Source organism: Pristiophorus japonicus, chromosome 23, assembly GCF_044704955.1.
Source record: "Pristiophorus japonicus isolate sPriJap1 chromosome 23, sPriJap1.hap1, whole genome shotgun sequence".
NCBI classification, from domain to species: domain Eukaryota; kingdom Metazoa; phylum Chordata; class Chondrichthyes; family Pristiophoridae; genus Pristiophorus; species Pristiophorus japonicus.
In genome coordinates, this window is record NC_091999.1 from 34,184,677 (window position 1) to 34,202,669 (window position 17,993).

The following is a 17,993-nucleotide window of genomic DNA, read 5'->3' on the forward strand; positions in this document are numbered from 1 at the left end:
GGGAAATTTTCTCTATATCGAACTGATGCTGTATCTGCCCTGGAATGGCTGGACACGTCAGAGGGAGATGTAGTCTTTGTCTAACCTCTGCTGTACTTGCCCTGGGAACGTCTGATGGGACAGTGTAGAGGGAGCTTTACTCTGTATCTAACCCATGCTGTACCTTCCCTGCAAGTGTCTGGTGGGAGAGTGTATTGAGATCCTTACTGTGTAACTACTCAGGTCCGTTATACACCGCAGAGGATGAAAACCACACTGTGACTCCGGGAGGAGCTCCTCAGCCACAGGGAGAAGATGGTTGAGGACGATTCAAGTGATGGCTTTCCCAGGGTGATTCATCTGTAATCGCCGCAGTCAGACTTGTCCCCTTTGTTAAAGATGGTCACGATTACTGCATCTCTGAGATCTCCAGGCATGCCCTCCTTCTTCCAGATGAGAGAGATGAGGTCATGCATTTGTGCCAATAGTGCCTCTCCGCCATACTTTAGTGCCTCAGTGGGGATTTCGTCCACTCCCATTGCCTTGTTGGTTTTGAGCTGGCGGATGGCCTTTTCCACCTCGTACAAGGCTGGGGTTTTGCTGAGATGGTGGTGGGTAGCATGCTGTGGGTTGGAGTCGAGGACACTCGAGTCAAAGGCAGAGTGTCGGCTAAGGAGATCTTCGAAGTGTTCCTTCCAGCGGGTCATGGCTGCCTCGATGTCCTTGATGAGTGTTTCCCCATTCTTGGCCAACAGTGGGGTGGAGCCTTGCGTTGTTGTGCTGTAGGTGGCGTTGACTGATGTGAAGAATCCTCACACATCATGGCTGTCAGCCAGCTGCTGAACCTCCTGTGATTTCTCCACGAACCATCTATGCTTTAGGTCACAGGTTTTTTCTTGGATCTCGGCCTGAAGCCACCTGTAATGCTGCTTTGCTGATCCCGAGTTGGGTTGTTGTTTTAGGTTCAGAAATGCCCTGTGCTTGCGATTTATTAGCTCCTGGATCTCCTGGTCATTCTCATCAAACCATTCCTGGTGTTTCCTCGATCAGGCCAACATCCTCAGCATCGAAGCACTGACCACACTCGACCAGCTGCGTTGGGTAGGCCTCATTGTTCACAACTATTTTAAGTAGAACAATAATCAAGTGCCTCCTGATTAAAGGGGGGGAGGGTGGTCACACTCCACAAACTTTCATTAAAATGCCCCTTTGTTTTTTTTTTGAGGGCCCCAAAAACACAACTTAATAATTCAACATAAAGGGAACCTTTGTCAAATCAAATTAAATTAATAAAAATAAAAATTCTGTTCTCTCTTGAAATGATGCACTCCAGTCTCTGCAGTGTCCATCTCTTGTGGACACGGCGTGCTCCATCTCCAGAGATACCCTGGCTTGCTACATTGTTCACATGGCTGACAAAAGACTCCCAAAGCAAGCATTCTGCTCAGAACTCCTACATGGCAAGCGAGCCCAAGGTGATCAGATGAAACTTTTCACGGACACCTTCAAAGCCTCCTTGATAAAAATGCAGCATCCCCACTGATACCTAGGGGCCCTTGGCTAAATTCCGCCTAAAAAAGGAGGAAGTGCATCCGGGAGGGTGCTGAGCACCTCGAGTCTCATCACTGAGAGCATGCAGAAACCAAGCGTAGGAGCATACGGCAAACCAGTCCCACCCACCATTTCCTTCAATGACCGGCAGTCTCACCTGGGACAGAGACTGTAATTCCCGTATTGGAATGTTTAGTCACCTAAGAACTCACCTTTAGAGTGTAAGCAAGTCTTCCTTGATTTCGAGGGACTGCCTATGATGATGATAATCTGTACCTAACCTGTGTTGTGCTTGTCCTGTGAATTTTTGGAATGGCTGTTTTGAAAGACGTTTACCCAAGCATTTAAATTATGCCGTACTTGCCCTGGGAGTGTTTGATGGGACAGTGTAGAGGGAGCTTCACTCTGTCTCTAACCCCTGCTGTACCTGCTACCGGTACGCTTGCGGCCTTCTGTAAGAGGTCGGCATTGGAGGGACTGGAGTGCATCGTCACCTCGAGCAACCAAATTTTAATTTGATTTAAGTTTACCATCTAAAGTTTAATTAGTTTATTTTGTTGGTTATAGTGCCCTCCTCCCTTTAATCAGGGGCATTTGATTTACAGATTAACAACAAAATAGTTGCGTTGTACCTGCCCTGGGATTGTTTCTTGGGACTGTGCAGAGGGAGCTTTATTCTTTATCTAACCCGTGCTGTACATGCCCTGGGAATACCTGGTGGGACAGTGTGCAGGGACCCTTACTGTGTATTTAACATGTGCTGTACCTTCCCTGGGAGTGTTTGATGAAAGTCAGCGTACAGCAAGCTTTAAATTGTAACTAACCCGTGCTGTACCTGCCCTGGGATTGTTTAGGACAGTACAGAGGGAGCTTCACTCTGGATATAACCCGTGCAGTATCTAACGCACTCCTGCTCATGTTTGTCATGGTCTTATCTACCCAGCATGCCCTATGGGGGAAAATGTGCTGCATCCAGACTGCAGGAGCTCAGTGCGCAGGCGCGGGCCGTGGCTGTGTTTGGAGCATGCGCCGTGCGTGTAATGGCGGAGAAGACGTGTTTTGGACAGGCTCCTCAGGATTCTCTTTATCAGCGGGACGGAGCGGGGTAAGGGACCAGCGGGGAGCTGGGGAGGCTTCATAAACAACCCGTTCCCGCCGCAAGCCCGCAATAATAACCGGATTATCGGCGGATGCAGCTTCGGGGCTTTCTCCCGGTCACAGGCCCAAGCTAACGGCGGCCATCTTCCTAGAGGTTCAGCGCTCCGCCATCTTGATTCAGTAAGTAGCACAGCGCATGCGCGGCCATCTTGGTGCAGGTACAAAGTGAATGATGTCAGTGTCTGGAACTGAACCCAGCCAGAGTCAGTACCTTCAGGGGAGGGGAACCAGTGAGTGTAGAACTGAACCCAGCCAGAGTCAGCACCTTCAGGGGAGGGCAACCAGTGAGTGGAGAACTGAACCCAGCCAGAGTCAGTACCTTCAGGGGAGGGGAACCAGTGAGTGTAGAACTGAACCCAGCCAGAGTCAGTACCTTCAGGGGAGGGGAACCAGAGAGTGTAGAACTGAACCCAGCCAGAGTCAGTACCTTCAGGGGAGGGGAACCAGTGAGTGTAGAACTGAACCCAGCCAGAGTCAGCACCTTCAGGGGAGGGGAACCAGTGAGTGTAGAACTGAACCCAGCCAGAGTCAGCACCTTCAGGGGAGGGGAACCAGTGAGTGTAGAACTGAACCCAGCCAGAGTCAGTACCTTCAGGGGAGGGGAACCAGTGAGTGTAGAACTGAACCCAGCCAGAGTCAGTACCTTCAGGGGAGGGGAACCAGTGAGTGTAGAACTGAACCCAGCCAGAGTCAGTACCTTCAGGGGAGGGGAACCAGTGAGTGTAGAACTGAACCCAGCCAGAGTCAGCACCTTCAGGGGAGGGGAACCAGTGAGTGTAGAACTGAACCCAGCCAGAGTCAGTACCTTCAGGGGAGGGGAACCAGTGAGTGTAGAACTGAACCCAGCCAGAGTCAGTACCTTCAGGGGAGGGGAACCAGAGAGTGTAGAACTGAACCCAGCCAGAGTCAGTACCTTCAGGGGAGGGGAACCAGTGAGTGTAGAACTGAACCCAGCCAGAGTCAGCACCTTCAGGGGAGGGGAACCAGTGAGTGTAGACCTGAACCCAGCCAGAGTCAGCACCTTCAGGGGAGGGGAACCAGTGAGTGTAGAACTGAACCCAGCCAGAGTCAGTACCTTCAGGGGAGGGGAACCAGTGAGTGTAGAACTGAACCCAGCCAGAGTCAGTACCTTCAGGGGAGGGGAACCAGTGAGTGTAGAACTGAACCCAGCCAGAGTCAGCACCTTCAGGGGAGGGGAACCAGTGAGTGTAGAACTGAACCCAGCCAGAGTCAGCACCTTCAGGGGAGGGGAACCAGTGAGTGTAGAACTGAACCCAGCCAGAGTCAGTACCTTCAGGTGAGGGGAACCAGTGAGTGTAGAACTGAACCCAGCCAGAGTCAGTACCTTCAGGGGAGGGGAACCAGTGAGTGTAGAACTGAACCCAGCCAGAGTCAGCACCTTCAGGGACCAGTGATTGACTGGTGCCCCGCCTCCCCGCCACTGATTGGCGCGGAGCAGGGCGCTGGGTGGGCTAGTGCGCCTCGCCATTGGCTGCGGGCTGAGTGTTGCGGGCGGTTGGGGGGTTTGTTGGTGGGCTCCGCTCGCAGCCTTTGAGCTCGGGGCCCAGGTGAGGCGGGGCGGAGTTGTGCGCAGGCGCGGGGCCAGCCTATTGTGGGAGATTAGCTGCCGACGGGCGACGTTTTGCCCCCCCCCCCCAGCCGTGGAGGATGGATGATCAGCCCGGGCAGTGCGCCCAGCCTTCCTGAGGACTCAGACTCACGGACACGCGCGGGCGGTGAGATTTGGGTGGCGGCTGCGGGGCACCTTCGGGCAGGGATGGGCCTTGGTTACTGTCGGGGATTGCCGGGAGTTCGGCCGCCAGCTTTGGGCAGCAGGGGTCCGCCCGCCTCGGGGAGCAGGGAGCAACAGGGGCGGGGCTTCCTTGACGTCACAATACTTTCCATTGTCCCACTGCAGGGCAAGGAGCATGCACGGCGGCCATCTTACTGCAGGGAGCAGGTGCAGGATGGGGACCAGTGACATGAATACATGAGAACATCAGAAATAGGAGATGAGTCGGCCCTTTGGCCCCTCGAGCCTGCCGCCATTCATTAAGATGATGGCTGCAGCATCTGGGGTGGTTATCCTTGGAGCAGTGAAGGTGCAGGGCAGGTTTAACAGAGGTGCTCACAATCAGGAAGGCTTTAGATTGAGTCAGGGAACAGAGTGGTTCTGCTCACACAATCAGAGAATGGTTACAGCACGGAAGGCCATTCGGCCCATCGAACCTTTGCCTACTCCCCTCCCTTTTCCCCCGGCCCTGCAAAATGTTTTTTTTCAGATACTTATCCAAGTTCCTTTTTTTTTGAATGCTGTGATTGTGTCTTCCTCCACCACCCTTTCAGGCCGTGCTTTCCGGATCCTAACCACTCGCTGCATAAAATAGATTTTTTTGATGTCACCTTCGGTTATTTTGCCATTCACCTTAAGTCCGTCTCCTCTGGTTCTCGACCCCTCCACCAATGGGAACAGTATCTCTCTATCTACTCTGTCCGGCCCCCTCATGATTTTGAACACTTCTATCAATTCTCCTCTCAACCTTCTCTGCTCCAAGGAGAACAACCCCAGTTTCTCCAGTCAACCACGGAACTGAAGTCCCTCATCTCGTGAATCATTCTTGTCAATCTTTTCTGCTTCCTCTCTCAGGCCTTCACATCCTAATGTGCGGTGCCCAGAATTGGACACAATGCTCCAGTTGAGACCGAACCAGTGTTTTACAAAGGTTCATCATAACCTCCTTGCTTTTGTACTCTGTGATGCCCAGGATCCTGTCAGTTTTTTTAACTGCTTTCCCAACCTGTCCTGTCACCTTCAGTGATTTGTCCACATATACCCGCAGATCTCACTGTTCATGCACCCCCTTTCGGATTGTACCCTTTCATTTACATTGCCTCTCCTTGTTTATTTAATCATGCTTTTCTAATTTTATTTTTTAACTCATTCACGGCCTCATTTTATTTCTTCCTCCGAGCCCCTCAACTTAATGTGGCAGCGCAATGTTAGCGAGTGGTGATTGATTGCCCTGGGAACCAACAGGAAGAGAGGTCAGAGGCCGGAGGGCCCAGGGAGCAGCGTGTTCTGCAACCAATCACAGTGCTTGAGGGGTGGATCCTGAGTCAGCCTGTCAGGTGAGTCTGTGTGAATCTCTGTTAAACAATTCATCTTTTAAAGTTAAATCGAGATTTCTTTTGTCAACAATACAGTTTAACATTTGTCAGTATTTTATTTCTATTTATGAGTTCCTATTATGAGTTTCAGATACTTCAGTGCCAAGTGGACCTGGTGTTTAAAGGTCATTCATTTCCCTCTTTCCATGTCGCTGTTCGTTAAAGGGACAGAGATTGATTTCCCCGCATTATGCATATTTAGTAGTTAAAGTAACATCCTTCCTGTTGGTAGTGAGTTACATTCTGTGCTCGGCGAGATGACTGGTGGCATCAGTCTTTAAAATACTCATCCTCTTGTTCAAATCTCTCCTATCTCGGTAACCTCCTCCAGCCCACCAACCCTCTTAATAGTTTGTTTTCTTTGGAACGGAGGAGACTGAGGGGAGACCTTAATGAGGTGTATAAAATTATGATCAGTCTAGATAGAGTGGATAGGAAGGACCTATTTCCCTTCGCAGAGGGGTCAGCAACCAGCAGAACTTTTTAACCAGTACGTAGCAAGCCCAACAAGAGAGGAGGAAGTTCTGGACTTAGTATTAGGGACTGAAGCTGGGCAGGTGGAAGGGGTATCGATGGGACAGCATTTTGGTGCGAGTGATCGTAATTCAGTTAGATTTAGGGTAGTTATGGAAAAGGACAAAGATAGACCAGGAATAAAAGTTCTCAATTGGGGAAAAGCCAATTTTACTAAGCTGATATGTGATTTAGCCAAAGTGGACTGGAAACAGCTACTTGAAATGGTGAGAGATTGGGAAATGTTGGTGTTTAGAGGGACCTTGGTGTCCTTGTACACGAATCACTGAAAGTTAATATGCAGGTACAGCAAGCAATGAAGAAACCAAATGGTATGTCAGCCTTTATTACAAGAGGATTTGAGGATAAGAGTAAACATCAGAACATAAGAAATAGGAACAGGAGTAGGCCGTATGGCCCCTCGAGCCTGCTCCGCCATTCAATAAGATCATGGCTGATCTGATCATGTATTCAGCTCCACTTACCTGCCCACTCCCCATAACCCCTTATTCCCTTATCGTTTAAGAAACTGTCTATTTCTGTCTTAAATTTATTTCATGTCCCAGCTTCCACAGCTCTCTGAGGCAGCGAGTTCCACAGATTTACAACCCTCAGAAGAAATTCCTCCTCCTCATTGCTTTAAATGGGTGGCCCTTATTCTAAGATCATGCCCTCTAGTTCGAGTCTCCCCCATCAGTGGAAACATCCTCTCTCCATCCACCTTGTCAAGCCCCCTCATAATCTTATACATTTCGATAAGATCACCTCTCATTCTTCTGAATTTCAATGAGTCGAGGCCCAAATTACTCAACGTTTCCTCATGAGTCAACCCCCTCATCCCCAGAATCAACCGAGTGAACCTTCTCTGAACGGGCTTCGAAGCAAGTAAATCCTTCCGTAAATATGGAAACCAAAACTGCATGCAGTATTCCAGGTGTGGCCTCACTAATACCTTATATAGCTGTAGCAAGACTTCCCTGCTTTTATACTCCATCCCCTTTGCAATAAAGGCCAAGATACCATTGGCCTTTCTGATCACTTGCTGTACCTGCATACTATCCTTTTGTGCTTCATACACAAGTGACCCCAGGTCCCACTGTACTGCAGCATTTTGTAATCTTTCTCCATTTAAAAAATAACTTGCTCCTAGATATCCTATTGCAATTATATCGGGCCCTGGTGAGACTACACCTGGAGTATTGTGTACAGTTTGGCTACTTAACTAAGGAAGGATGTACTTACCATTGAGGATGGTAACGAAGGTTCGCCAGACTGAATCCTGGGATGGGGGGATTGTCCAGTGAGCAGAGATTGAGTAGACCAGGCCGATATTCTCTACAGTTTAGAAGAATGAGAGGTGATCTCATTGAAACATAGAAAATTCTTACAGGGCTTGACAGTGTAGCTCAGGGGTGTCAAACATACGGCCCGTGGGCAGGACATGGCCCCCCAAGCCCCTTCCTCCGGCTGCCAAGTGTTTTAATTTATACACCCCACCGCCGATCTTTCGCTTGCTGACTGGAACACAACCTGAATTTGTCGGCCGTCACGGAACAGGAGGAGGGTGGTGGAGGCACGGGGAAGGTCAGTCGGTGTCCACGGGGAGCAATTCTGGGACAACAAGGGTCCTCACACGGACTGTCAATGGGAGATAAGCTTTGAGTGAGGCAGTGAGTGGATAAATACCGAGAGAGAGGGGGAGGAGTGTCGCTGGAACTCCAGGTGATTTAACAGATGATGGGGATTAGTGCAGGGTAGGTAGTGAGGGGGTTGTGTTCCTGCACTTCTCCCCCCTCCTCGGCCCCAGTGAGGCGCTGATTTAAAATTCTCAACCTCGTGTTCAAATCCCTCCCCTCCCCTCCCCTCCCCTCCCCTCCCCTCCCCTCCCCTCCCCTCCCCTCCCCTCCCCTCCCCATCTCTGTAACCTCCTCCAGCCCCTCCCCATCTCTGTAACCTCCTCCAGCCCTGCACCCCTCCCTATCTCTCTAAACCTCCTTAGCCCTACAACCCTCCCGATCTCTCTAACCTCCTCCAGCAACGACACCTCTCGTATCTCTCTAAACCTCCTCCAGCGCCAAAGCCCCAGCCCTACATCCCTCCCTATCTCTCTGAACCTCCTCCAGCCCCTACACACCTCCCTATCTCTGTAACCTCCTCAGCCCTACAACCCTCCCTATCTGTGTAAGCTCCTCCAGCCCTGCACCCCTCCCTATCTCTCTCAACCTCCTCCAGCACCGACACCTCTCATATCTCTCTAAACCTCCTCCAGCCCCAAAGCCCCAGCCCGACATCCCTTCCAATCTCTCGAACCTCCTCCTGCCCTACATCCCTCCCTATCTCTAAACCTCCTCCAGCCCCTACACCCCTCCCTATCTCTCTAAACCTCCTCCAGCCCCTACACCCCTCCCTATCTCTCTGACCCTCCTCCAGCCCCTACACCCCTCCATATCTCTAACCCCATCCAGCCACTATCCACCTCCGTATCTCTGTAACCTCCTCCAGCCCTACACCCCTTGCTATCTCTCTAACCTCCCCCTGTCCCTACATCCCTCCCTACGTCTGCAACCTCCTCCAGCACGACAACCCTCCCCCTCTGTAACCTCCTCCAGCATTACACACCTTGGTATCTCTCCAACCTACTCCAGCACCTACATACCTCCCTATCTCTAACCTCCTTCAGCACCTACATATCTCCCTATCTCTGTAACCTCCTCCAGCCCGTAGACCCCTCCCTATGTTTGTACTCTCCTCCAATCGCTGCACCCCTCCCGATCTCTGTAACCTCCTCGAGCCTCTAGACCCTTCCTTATCTCTGCAATCTCCTTCAGACCGACACCTCTCCCTATTTCTGTCAGCTCTCCAGCCCATACACCCCTCCCTATCTCTAATCTCCTCCATCCCCGACATCTCTCCCTATCTCTAACCTCCTCCAGCCCCTACACCCCTCCCTATCTCTGTAACCTCCTCCGGACCCTACACCCCTCCCTATCTCTGTAACTTCCTCCAGTGCAACACACCTCCACATCTCTCTAACCTCCTCCAGCCCCTACACCCGTCCCTATCGCTGTAACCTTCAGCACCTACACAGCTCCCGATCTCTAACCTCCTCCAGCACGAGACCCCTCCCTATCTCTGTAAGCAACTCCAGCCCTAATTCCCTCCCTACCTCTAATTTCATCCAGGCCCAACACCCCTCCCTATCTCCGTAACCACCTCCAGTTCCTACAACCCTCCCTATCTTTGTAACCTCCAGCCCCAACACCATCGCTATCTCTGTAACCTCCTCCATCCCTACAGCCCTCCGTATCTATGGAACCTCCTTCAGCCCCTACATCCCTCCCTATCTCTGTAGTCTCCTCCAACCCCTACACCCTCCCCTATCTGTAACCTCCTCCAGCCCCGACAACCCTTCCTATCTCTGTAACCTCCCCCAACCCCGACAACCCTCCCTTTATCTGTAACGTCGTCCAGCACTACAAGCCTCCCCCTCTATATCCTCCTCCAGCCCATACACCCCTCCCTATCTCTTTAACCTCCTCCAGGCGCTACACCCTTCGCTATCTCTATAACCTCCTCCTGCCATACACCCCTCCCTCTCCCTGTAATGTCCTCCAGCCCCTACAGCCCTCCATATCTCTGCAACCTCCAGTCCCTACACCACTCACTATCTCCAACCTCCACCAGACCCTACACCTCTCCCTTTGTCTGTAATCCCCTCCAACCCTTGCACCCCTCTCTTTCTCTGTAATCCCCTCCAGCGCCTACACCCCTCCCTCTCTCTGTAACCTCCTCCAGCCCTAAACCCCTCCCTATCTCTGTAACCTCCAGCCACTACACCCATCGCTAGCTCTGTAACCTCCTCCAGCCCCTACACCCCTCTCTATCTCTGTAACCTCCTCCAGCCCTAAACCCCTCCCTATCTCTAACTTCCTTCAGACCGACACCCCTCGCTATCTCTCTAACTTCCTCCAGCCCCTACATACCTCCCTATCTCACCAACCTCCTCCAGCCCGTGCACCCCTCCCTATCTCTCAAACCTCCTCCAGCCCCTGCACCCCTCCCTATCTCTCACCACCTCCAGCCTTTCACCTCTACCTATCTCTGTAACCTCCTCCAGCCGTACACCCCTTCCTATCTCTGCAACATCCTCCAGACGTACACCCCTCCCTATCTCTGCAACATCCTCCAGCCCTACACCCTTCCCTATCTCTGTAACCTCCCCTAGCCCCGGCAACCCTCCCTATCTCTAACGTCCTCCAGTCTCTACACCCGTCCTGAACTCTCTACCCTCCTCCAGTCCTAAACCCCTCCCTATCTCTGTAACCTCCTCCAACCCTACACCCCTCCTTATCTCTAACCTCCTCCAGCCTAAGCCCCTCCTTATCTCTGTAACCTCCTCCAGCCCCTACACCACTCCCTATCTCTGTAACCTCCAGCCCCTACACCCCTCCCTATCTCTGTAACCTGCTTCAGCACTACACCTCTTCCTATCCGTGTAACCTCCTCCAGCCCCTACACCACTCCCTATCTCTAACCTCCTCGAGCCCCTACAACGTTCCAATCTCTGCAACCACCTCCAGCCCCGACAACCCTCCCTTTCCCTTGTAACAACCTCCAGCCCCTACAACCCTCCCTATCTCTGTAAGCTCCTCCAGCCCTACACTCCTCCATATCCCTCTAACCTCATATCCCTCTAATCTCCTCCCGCCCTACACTCCTCCATATCTCTGTAACCTCCTTCAGCACTACACCTCTTCCTATCCGTGTAACCTCCTCCAGCCCTGAACCATTCCCTATCTCTAACTTCCTCCTACCCCTACACCCCTCCTTATCTCGAACCTCCTCCAGCCCCTTCACCCCTCCCTATCTCCGTAACCACCTCCAGCCCGACAACCCTCCCTTTCTCTGTAACCTCCTCGAGCCCTACACCTCTCCCTATATCTGTAACCTCCTCCAGCCCTATACCACTCCCTATCTGTGTAACCTCCTCCAGCCCTATACCCCTTCCTATCTGTAACCTCCTTGAGCCCCTACAACCCTCCCAATCTCTGCAACCTACTCCAGCCCCTACACCCCTTCCTCTCTCTGTAACCTACAGCCCCTACACCCTTCCTTATCTCTGTAACCTACAGCCCCTACACCCTTCCCTATCTCTGTAATCTCCTCCAGCCCTCCACCCCTCTCTATCTCCATAACCACCTCCAATACCAGAATCTTCCCTATCTCTGCAATCTCCTCCAGCCCCTTCCTATCTCTGTAACCTCATCCAGTACTGCACACCTCCCTATCTCTCTAACCTCATCCAGTACTGCACACCTCCCTATCTCTGTAACCAGCTGCAGCCCTACAACCCTCCCTATCTCTGTAATCTCCTCCAGACCCTACAAACATCTCTCTCTCTCTCTCTAACCTCCTCCAGCCCTTACACTCATCCTGTTCTCGAAAACCTCCTCCAGCCCTAAACCCCTCCCTATCTCTGTAACCTCCATCCCCTACATCCCTCCCTCACTGTAATCTCCTCCAGCCCTAAACCCCGCCCTATCTCTAACCTCCTGCAGGTCCGACACCTCTCCCTATCTCTGTAACCCCCTCCAGCATTACAATCCTCCCCCTCTGTAACCTCCTCCAGCACTAGACCCCTCCCCCTCTGTAACCTCTTCCAGCTTTTACACCCTCCCTATCCCTCTAACCTCCTCCAGCACCTACACACCTCTCTATCTCTCTAACCTCCTCCAGCCCGACACCCCTCTGTATCTCTGACCTTCCTCTTCCCACTGCCCCCCCCCCCATTACAGATGAGCCACCCATGAAGACTTGGACTTGGCTGTGGCTGTACTCCCTGAGGAACCACCAGTACAGAGAGTGAGATGCACTGAGAGGTGTCCTGCACTACCTGCCTGGTCCTCAATGTCTGTCTGGGCAGTCACCCATTCCCTCTCTGCCTGCACACTCTTATGCTGCGAGGTGACGACCCCCTGAAAGGTGCTATCCACGTAGCTCTCAGCCTCGCGGATGCAGTGACACTCGCTGCTGCTCAAGCTCACAAACCCCATGCTCAAGCATGCCTCCCCCAGCTGAAGTGCCTTACCCTACTCCCAGTGCATGACTCCCCCAGCTGAAGTGCCTTACCGCAGTGCCAGTATATGCCTCCCCCAGCTGAAGTGCCTTGCCCCAGTCCCAGTATATGCCTTACCCCAGTCCTGTTTCTCGGCACCACCTGCATGGAATGATTTGCGCTTAGAGGGGGCGGGCCAGGACACGGGGCGGGGCTTGTCGCCTGTCCATCAGAAAAGTGCAGAACAAATAGTTCCCTGCGTTAATAAATCTCGGGAGGTCACGCAGCCCGAGCGTGGGCCCAGGCTCGAGAGACAACACTCCGCACCATCCGTTACACACACACACGTGCTCGGTCCGTTACACACACACCCGGGCTCGGTCCCAGGCCCGCAGGCCCAGTGTTTGCACCCCTGTTTCCAGCCCGGGCACACGCTATTGGTCCAGCCTGGGCTCACGCTATTGGGCCAGCCTGGGCTCACGCTATTGGGCAGCACAAAAGACCCAGGGTCCGGCGTAATACAAACGGAGACAGGTTCCGGCGTAATACAAACGGAGGCAGGGTCCGGCGTAATACAAACGGAGACAGGGTCCGGCGTAATACAAACAGAGGCAGGGTCCGGCATAATTCAAACGGAGGCAGGGTCCGGCGTAATTCAAACGGAGGCAGGGTCCGGCGTAATTCAAACGGAGGCAGGGTCCGGCGTAATTCAAACGGAGGCAGGGTCCGGCGTAATTCAAACGGAGGCAGGGTCCGGCGTAATTCAAACGGAGGCAGGGTCCGGCGTAATTCAAACGGAGGCAGGGTCCGGCGTAATTCAAACGGAGGCAGGGTCCGGCGTAATTCAAACGGAGGCAGGGTCCGGCGTAATTCAAACGGAGGCAGGGTCCGGCGTAATTCAAACGGAGGCAGGGTCCGGCGTAATTCAAACGGAGGCAGGGTCCGGCGTAATTCAAACGGAGGCAGGGTCCGGCGTAATACAAACGGAGGCAGGGTCCGGCGTAATACAAACAGAGACAGGATCTGGCATGTAAGAGACAGGATCTGGCATGTAACAAACAGAGACAAGGCCTAGTTTTACACTGTAAACAAGTATTTAATAATTGAAACAGCGTTTTTGCAATAATAACAAAGTATGACACTATCCCCTCTAACAGAAGCCTTTAACACTTTAACAATACCAGAAACATACTCTATAGAATACAACAGAGACACAATCTACAGTTATAATAATAGAGGTGTGCACTAGAACTGGAACTACAGGGGCAGGTTAAATGGCTTCCTTCTGTGTTGTAAACTGCTATGATTCCATGTCACCAATCCCCTCCTGTCTGATATAAACCCACCCCACAGTCACTGACACCAATCTCCTCCTGTCAGATATAAATCCACCCCACAGTCACTGATACCAATCTCCTCCTGTCTGATATAAACCCACTCCACAGTCACTGATACCAATCCCCTCCTGTCTGATATAAACCCACCCCACAGTCACTGACACCAATCCCCTCCTGTCTGATATAAACCCACCCCACAGTCACTGATACCAATCCCCTCCAGTCTGATATAAACCCACACCACAGTCACTGACACCAATCCCCTCCTGTCTGATATAAATCCATCCCACAGTCACTGACACCAATCTCCTCCTGTCAGATATAAATCCACCCCACAGTCACTGATACCAATCTCCTCCTGTCTGATATAAACCCACTCCACAGTCACTGATACCAATCCCCTCCTGTCTGATATAAACCCACCCCACAGTCACTGACACCAATCCCCTCCTGTCTGATATAAATCCACCCCACAGTCACTGACACCAATCTCCTCCTGTCAGATATAAACCCACCCCACAGTCACTGATACCAATCTCCTCCTGTCAGATATAAATCCACCCCACAGTCACTGATACCAATCTCCTCCTGTCTGATATAAACCCACCCCACAGTCACTGACACCAATCTCCTCCTGTCTGATATAAACCAACCCCACCGTCACTGACACCAATCCCCTCCTGTCTGATATAAACCCACCCCACAGTCACTGACACCAATCCCCTCTTGTCAGATATAAACCCACCCCACAGTCACTGACACCAATCCCCTCCTGTCTGATATAAACCAACCCCACCGTCACTGACACCAATCCCCTCCTGTCTGATATAAACCCACCCCACAGTCACTGACACCAATCCCCTCCTGTCTGATATAAACCAACCATCATCATAGGCAGTCCCTTGGAGTCGAGGATGACTTGCTTCCACATTACAAATGAGGTCTCAGATGTCTGTTGGGTCCAATGCGGGAGCTACAGTCTCTGTCGCAGGATGGACAGACGGTGGTTGAAAGTACATTGGTTGAAGTGCCGGTTTGTTGAAGTGCTTGGGTTGTCGTGTGCTCCTCCCGCTGTCAGCACTTGGTCTCCGCTTGCTCCAGGTGGAGAGACTCGAAGTGTTCGACGCCCTCACAGATTATTCTCTTCCACTTTGAGCGATCTTGAGCCAGGGATTCCCAGGTGTCGGCGGGGATATTGAACTTCTTCAAGGAGGCCTTGATGGTGTCCTTGACTTATGACTTAGGTGACCAAAGGCTGTGCTGACACACAGAAGGTGGTGTTGGACCTAGTCATTGATATGTGCCCTTGTTGACAGGAGGCTCTCGAGGTATGAAAAATGGACCATTTTGCCAAAGGGCTCATCGTGGATTTTGATCACCGGGGTGGGGTGGGGGTGAAGGGCAGTGCTGTGTGGTGGGGATAGGTTGATGGAGCACCTTTCTTTTCCGGAGATGTTTAGTGTAGGGCTCTCAGACACTACGGTGAACGTGTTGACGATGGTTTAGAGCTCGTCCTCTGAGTGAGCGCAGACACAAGCATCATCTGTATATTGTAATTCGATGACAGAGGATGGCACGACCTTGGATCTGGTCTGAAGGTGATGGAAGTTGAACAGTTTCCCGTTTATTCTGTAGATTATCTCCACTCCAGCGGGAAGTTTACTGACGGTGAGATGCAGCAATGCAGCAAGGAAGATGGAGAAGAGCGTGGGTGCAGTGACACAGCCTTGCTTCACCCCGGTCCGTACATGAATTGGGTCTCTGGTGGATCCATTGCTCAGGATCACAGCTTGCATGTTATCACCAAGCAAGTGGAGGATGGTGACACATTTTGAGGACAGCCGAATTTGAAAAGTACATTCCATAATCCCTCACGGTTGACAGTCAAATAAGGTTTAATTAACCCCACAGTCACTGACACCAATCTCCTCCCATGTGATACAAACCAATCCTTGTCACTGACACCAAGTGGACTGGGAAAATATGTAAAAGGGTAAGACTGTAGAAATGCAGTGCGAAACATTTAAGGAGATATTTCACAATCTCAGCAGAGAATTAAAGATACTAAGAGAAGGATGAACCATCCCTGGCTAACTAAGGATGTAAAGGATGGTATCAAATTGAAAAAAAAACACATACAATGTTGCCAAGGACAGTGGAAAGCCAGAGGATTGGGAAATGTTTTGAAACCAGCAAAGGACGACTAAAAATAATGATAAAGACGAGATGATGGCATACGAGATCAAACTAGCAAGAAATATAAAAACAGGCAGTAAGAGCTTCTGCAGAGAGTAGCTGAAGTAAACGTTGGTCCCTTAGAGGATGGGACTGGAGAATTAATAATGGGAACCACAGAAATGGCAGAGACTTTGAACAAATATTTTCTATCGGTCTTCACAATAGAGGACACTAAAAACATCCCAATAGTTGATAAGAGTTATTGCTGGGGGCGGGGACATTAAAAGAATCACTATCACTGGAGATAAAGTACTCAGCAAACTAATGGGATTAAAGGTGGACAAGTCCCCTGGATCTGATGGCATGCATCCCAGGGTCTTAAGAGAAGTGGCTGCAGAGATAGTGGATGCATTGGTTGTAATCTAACAAAATTCCCTGAATTCTGGAGTTGTCCCAGTGGACTGGAAACTGCAAATGTAACATCCTTGGTGAAGAAAAGAGGGATACATAAACCAGTAAACTATAGACCAGTTAGCCTGCCATCTGACAATGGGAAAATACTGGAGTCCATCATTCAGGAAGTAGTAGCAGGACATTTAGAAAATCATATTGCATTCAAGCAGAGTCAGCATGGTTTGATGAAAGGGAAATTATGTTTGACAAATTTGCTGGAGTTGTTTGAAGATGTAACGAGCAGAGTGGATAAAGGACAACCTGTTGATGTTGTATATTTGGATTTCCAGAAAATATTCGATAAGGTGCCACACAAAAGGTTACTGCACAGTCTAAGAGCTCACGGGGTTGTCGATACTATTTCAGCATGGATCGAGGATTGGGTAACACACAAAACACAGAGTCGGGATAAATGGGTCATTTTCAGGTTGGCAAACTGTAACTAGTGGGGTGCCACTGGGACCTCAACTATTTCTAATTTATATCAATGACTTGGATGAAGGGACCCAGTGTTACGCAGTCACATTTGCTGCTGATACAAAGATAGGTGGGAAAGCAAGTTGTGAGGAGGACGCAACAAATCTACAAAGGGATATAGACCGGCTCAGTGAGTGGGGAAAAATCTGGCAGATGGACTATAATGTGGTAAATGTCAGGTTATCTCCTTTGGTAGGAAAAATAAAAAAGCAAATTATTATTTAAATGGACGATTACAAAATACTGTTATACAGAGGGATCTGGGGTTTCTTGTACATGGAACTCAAAAAGTTAGTATGTAGGTTCAGCAAGTAATCAGGAAGGCAAATGGAATGCTGGCCTTTATTGCAAGGGGGACGGAGTATAAAAGTCGGGAAGTCCTGCTACAACTGGACAGGGCGTTGGTAAGACCACACCTGGAGTACTGCGTACAGTTTTGGTCTGGACTTGTCTCCATTCCCGTGCTGAGGGGATTGCTACACCAGACGGGAGGGCAACCAGGGAGTGAACCTGAAGGTACCTTCTGTGGCTGGGTTCAGTTCCATACTCCATGCTTCCCCTCCCTCCCATCTCTCTCCCTCCTCCATCTCTCCCCCTCCCTCCCATCTCTCTCCCTCCCTCCCATCTCTCTCCCTCCCTCCCATCTCTCTCCCTCCCTCCCATCTCTCTCCCTCCCTCCCATCTCTCTCCCTCCCTCCCATCTCTCTCCCTCCCTCCCATCTCTCTCCCTCCCTCCCATCTCTCTCCCTCCCTCCCATCTCTCTCCCTCCCTCCCATCTCTCTCCCTCCCTCCCATCTCTCTCCCTCCCTCCCATCTCTCTCCCTCCCTCCCATCTCTCTCCCTCCCTCCCATCTCTCTCCCTCCCTCCCATCTCTCTCCCTCCCTCCCATCTCTCTCCCTCCCTCCCATCTCTCTCCCTCCCTCCCATCTCTCTCCCTCCCTCCCATCTCTCTCCCTCCCTCCCATCTCTCTCCCTCCCTCCCATCTCTCTCCCTCCCTCCCATCTCTCTCCCTCCCTCCCATCTCTCTCCCTCCCTCCCATCTCTCTCCCTCCCTCCCATCTCTCTCCCTCCCTCCCATCTCTCTCCCTCCCTCCCATCTCTCTCCCTCCCTCCCATCTCTC

The 17,993-nt window shown here is 51.4% G+C and overlaps 1 protein-coding gene across 4 annotated transcripts in view; it reads left to right on the forward strand.

Annotated features, from left to right (window-relative positions):
* Positions 1 to 2,576: 2,576 nt before the first annotated feature.
* The window catches only part of LOC139235341 (zinc finger protein 239-like), a 30,111-nt gene continuing 14,694 nt past the window's right edge, over positions 2,577 to 17,993 (forward strand). Inside the window, exons 1-3 of one of the 4 annotated variants that reach the window (XR_011588459.1) lie at positions 2,577 to 2,808; positions 5,035 to 5,817; positions 15,397 to 16,630. The gene's annotated coding sequence lies outside the window, so the exon portion shown is untranslated. Of the gene's footprint in view, positions 2,809 to 5,034; positions 5,818 to 15,396; positions 16,631 to 17,993 lie in introns of those variants that run through there. The other 3 variants (XR_011588458.1, XR_011588460.1, XM_070866482.1) reach the window with 3 other exon arrangements.